This window comes from Dipodomys merriami, unplaced genomic scaffold (assembly GCF_024711535.1).
Source record: "Dipodomys merriami isolate MVZ:Mamm:240054 unplaced genomic scaffold, mDipMer1.0.p SCAF_89, whole genome shotgun sequence".
Lineage (NCBI taxonomy): Eukaryota > Metazoa > Chordata > Mammalia > Rodentia > Heteromyidae > Dipodomys > Dipodomys merriami.
The window spans coordinates 4240691-4246024 of record NW_027206501.1 but is presented as its reverse complement, the minus strand read 5'-3'; positions in this window follow the sequence as shown (position 1 = coordinate 4246024).

Below are 5334 nucleotides of genomic sequence, written 5' to 3'. Positions count from 1 at the left end.
ACTCTGGGCCTGAGTGCTGTCCTTCAGCTCTTCAGCTCAAGAGGAGCACTCTGCCACAGGAGCCATAGCACCACTTCCAGTTTCCTGGTGTTTTACTGGAGATAAGAGTTTCACGGACTTTCCTGCCCTGGCTGGCTTTGAACTATGATCCTAAGATCTCAGCTTCCTAAGTAGCTTAGATTACAGGCATGAGCCAATGGTGTCCAGCTCCAGAGACTCTTTTGTAGGTGCTAAGCAGAAGAGACTTACCAGAGCTGGGCCCACAAACATTATCCATTCTGATTACATCTATTTGCTTAAGCTTGGAAGGGTGTGACCACAATGCCACGTGCTAGCAGAATTCACCCTGGTGAGGCTGGCTCACACCTGGAATCCTCACTTCTCAGGAGATTAAGACCTGGAGGAGTTTGATTTGAAACCACCTGAGGAGGAGGAAGAGAAGGGAAGCCCTCAAAAACTGTTTCTAGGGCTGGGAAGGTGGCTCAGTGGTAGAGGGCTTGCCTTGCATGCATGAGGCCCTGGGTTTGATTCCCCAGCACCACATAAGCAAAAAGAAAAAAAGGCGGACGTGGCCCTGTGGCTCAAGTGATAGAGCGCTAGCCTTGAGCTGAAGAGCTGAGGGACAGCGCCCAGGCCCAGAGTTCAGGCCCCACAACCAGACCCAAAAACAAAACAAAACAAAAAACTGTTTCTAGTTAATCAGCCAAAATGCTACATGGGAGGTGTGGCTCAAGTTGTAGAGCAGAGCACTAGTAAGAAAACCATGCAAGAACATGAGGCCCTGAATTCAAGCCTCAGTACTGGCACTAAAGAAAAAGAAAAAACAAAATAACAACAATAGGATATAAAATAATATAGTAACCAAGCATCTAGACCCCACACCAACTAATAAATATGAAACACAACTAAAGGCAAGAAGACATTTTCATTCATAAATCTCACTAATATGTATAAGATATGAATAATCCTTCATGACTGTTTCTGCTTTAAAGGAACCATCTTGATGATCAATGACTATTAATTCTAAACTGATATTCTTAACCAGAAAGCAAAGGAAGCATTAGGAAGAAGTAAAATTTCTCCAATACTTGTACAAAGCTCTTTTTAGAGTGATCAGTAGTTGTTCTTAGGCTACTGTTTTACAGCACCCCAAGCAATAACCCAGTTCTTCAAAGAACATTATCACAATTTTCATTATACATTTGCCTTTTTAATATCTACTTTACGCAATAACTCCTGTGTCATAAACTTTAGGGACTACTTTAGAGCATTATTTGGTATCAAGAGCACCTGCTAAATTTATTTCTGTTTTGTACACCCTGCACTGAACACATCACTTCCATGTGAAACTGTCCCTGCATCCCAGCCATCTTACTGTGTGATGTTGAGACTGGGGAAGCAGACAAGCACAGATTCCTCAGCCCGGGCTGCAGCAGGCAGAGGCAGTGCAAGCCGACAGAGTGTTCAGTCCTGCTGTGAGTCAGAGGAACCCACTGGCTCACATATGGCTCCGCTAACACAGACGGAGAAAAATTCTCCAAAATTCCCAGTTGCCAAATTTCTCATTAAACACTGTGTGGTTCCCAATTATTGGACCACAACAGTTGTTGAAGGATGTACTTGAAGTTAGGCACTCATATGTTCAGTTTTCCAGCGGGACTGAAAGGCGGTAAAAGCCAGGTCTCTCTGGATCTGGGTCATTAATAGATCCCGGAAATCTAAGATAGTGCTTTGGATAAAAGAGGTTATTTATACAAACATGAGAGAATCTCCCTGATTGGTTTCAAAGGGCATCTGACCACCATTTATAGTTTAAATATAGAAAGCCACAGCAGTATAGTCTCTCTAACTGGCACATGACTAACATTTACTGAAACTGAGTGTTACTTTTTTTCCTTCTGAGTTTTTTTTCTTGTTGTTGTTGGTGGTGGTGGTCGTGGGGCTTGAATTCTGGGCCTGGGCGCTGTCCTTCAGCTCTTCGTCTCAAGACAAGCACTCTACCACTTGAGCCACAGCACCACTTCTGGTTTTCTGGTGGTTTCTTGGAGATAAGAGTTTCAAGGACGGGCTGGGAAGGTGCCTCAGTGGTAGAGCACTTGCCTTGCATGCTCGAGGCCCTGGGTTCGATTCCTCAGCACCACATAAGCAAAAACAAAAAAAGCCGGAAGTGGTGCTGTGGCTCAAGTGGTAGAGCGCTAGCCTTGAGCTAAACAGCTGAGGGACAGCGCCCAGGCCCAGAGTTCAGGCCCCACGACTGGACCCAAAAAAAAAAAAAAAGAGTTTCAAGGACTTTCCTGCCCGGGCTGGCTTTGAAGCATGATCCTCAGATCTCAGCCCCCTGAGTAGCTAGGATTACAGGCATGAGCCACTGGTGCCCAGTGCCTCCTGATATTTAAAGAAATTCTTACCTTCTGATTTGTGTATATGATGAAGGTGACTAAAGAGTCTGTTTGGAACCAGTAGTAGCTGTAAAGGCGAATAAATAACAATGTGGCTGACATATATTAAATCAAATAACCATGTGTTTAAAATTTACATGGAGAAGAAATAGATCCCTTTTGAGTACTGTTTTTATTTTATTTTGTACATATTTTATTGTGAAAATACTGTACAGAGGGGTTACTGTTACATGAACAAGGTAATTGAGTACATTCTCCTCCTTTGTTTTCCCCATACTATCCCTTCCCTCCCACCACCACAACTCCCTCCCCTCTACCCTCCTAAGTAGTAAAGTTTGTTTGCAACATAGTGTCTTGTACATCTCATTGTTACAATGTATCCCTACTTAAGCATTTTGTCTTTTCAAGAAATAGATCTGGCTAGGTTAAATTTTTCTAAGTAAACAGTGGTCTTAATATGTTAAAAATCTTCATTAAAAGCTAAACATTATTTTCAAGTTGAAACACACATCCATGTATTTGAATGAAAACAAAACATCACAGTGAAGATACTTTTTTTCCCAAGATACTTTTTTTTTCTGGGCCTGGGCATTGTCCCTCAGCTCTTCAGCTCAAGTCTTGTGCCCTACCACTTTAGACACAGTACTACTTCTGGCTTTTTTCTGCTTATGTGGTGCAGAGGAATCAAATCCAAGGCCTCATATATGTGAGGCAAGCACTCTACCAATGAGCCAAATTCCCAGCCCAGACAAGATGCTTTTTATGAAATTTTTCATCTTCCTATTAAAATCTTTATCAGATTATAAGAGAATACAACATGCTTGTTAAGGAAATCTACTTGCTTATTGACTCTACTCCTTATCCTGAAGAAATTAGCTCATCAAGGTTGTTTAATGGATCAACAATAGAAGTTTTGGTAAAACTAAGACCTCTGTTCTGCTATAACTACTGATCAAATCAGTACTGCTTCTGAACTTATTACTTGCATATAGTCAACCATACATAAAACTGGAAAAGGCATTCTTAGTCCTCCAATTTACTAAAATTGTCCACAAAAAATTCATCAAGTATAAAAAGCTAAAGCTATTTCCTCTAAACTCAGGAATAAGACAAGGATGTCCACTCTCTCCACTTCTCTTCAATTTAGTATTAGAATGCCTAGCTACAGCAATAAGAAAAGATGCAAACATAAAGGGGATCCAAATAGGGAAAGATAAAGTAAAATTCTCCCTCTTTGCAGATGACATGACCTTGTATTTAAAGAATCCCTTGGACTCCACTCCCAAATTACTTGAGCTGATTGGAAACTTTGCCAAAGTAGCAGGGTACAAAAAAATGGCTTTTCTGTATGCCAACAATGAGAAAAGCATGGCTGAAATCAGGAAAGCAACCGCTCTTTTTTCTTTTTTTTTTCCCTCCCCTCACAACTGCTTTTGTAATAGCCCTACAAAAAAATAAAATACCTAGGAGTAAGTAAAGAAGTGAAGGACCTCTACCATGAAAACTTTAAAAACCTAAAAAAGGAAATTAAAAGAGTACTTAGGAAGTGGAAAAACCTCCCACGCTCCTAGATTGGGAGGATTAACATCATGAAAATGGCAATACTTCCAAAGGCTATCTACAAATTCAATGTGATTCCTATCAATATTCCAACCTCATTCTTCAATGAAATAGAAGAAGGAATCCAAAAATTCATATGGAACAATAAAAGACCCTAAATAGCAAAAACAATCCTTAACAGAAAGAACAGTGCTGCAGTGCTGCAATACCAAATTTCAAACTCTACTACAAAGGCATAGTAATCAAAACAGATTGGTACTGGCACAAGAACAGACATGAGGACCAGTGGAATAGAACTGAAGATCCAGAAATGAACCCACAGACCTATAGCCACCTAATCTTTGATAAGGGTACTGAAAAAAAAAGAATGGAAGAAAGACATCCTCTCAGTAAATGGTGCTGGCAAGATTGGTTAAACACCTGTAGAAAATTAAAGCTAGATCCTTATCTCTCACCCTGTACCAGAATCAACTCCAAATGGATCAAAGACCTGGGAGTCAAAAATAGACACCCTGAAAACATTACAGCAAGGAATAGAAGAAACTCTAGGTCTCCTTGGCACAGGTCGAAATTTTCTTAGTAAAGACCTAGAAACACAACAAATCATAGAAAGTGTGGACAAATGGTATTGCATGAAACTGCAGAGCTTCTGCATGGCAAAGGACATATCTAGCAAGATCAATAGAAAGTCTATAGACTGGGAGAAGATCTTCACTAGCCATACAACAGACAAGGGTCTCTTATCTAAAATATACTCAGAACTCAAAAAACTAAATTCCCCAACAACAAATTCTCAAAGAAACAACTGCCTGATAAATAAGTGGGCCAAAGACTTAAAGAGAAACTTCTCTGACGAGGAAAGAAGGATGGCCACACATGAAAAATGCTCAACTTCTTCTTTTCTTCTTCGTCTTCCTCTTCCTCCTCCTTCTTCTCTTCCTCTTCTTCCTCTTCCTCTTCTTCCTCTTCCTCTTCTTCCTCTTCCTCTTCTTCTTTTTCTTCTCCGGTCATGGAGCCTGAATTCTGGGGCATGGGCACTGTCCCTCAGCTCTTCAGCTCAAGGCTAGAACTCTACCACTTGAGCCACAGCACCATTTCCAGATTGTTTTCTGTTTATGTGGTGCTGAGGAATCGAACCCAGGGCTTCAAGCATGCAAGACGAGCGCTCTACCACTGAGCCACCTTCCCAGCCTATGCTCAACTTCTTTAGCCATAAAAGAAATGTAAATCAAAATAACATTGAGATTCTTCCTCACCCCAGTTAGAATGGCTAATATCAAGAAATCTAATAACAAGAGATGCTGAAGGGGATGTGTCCAAAGGGAACCCTACTGCATTGTTGGTAGGAGTGTAAATTTGTTCAACCACTTTAGAA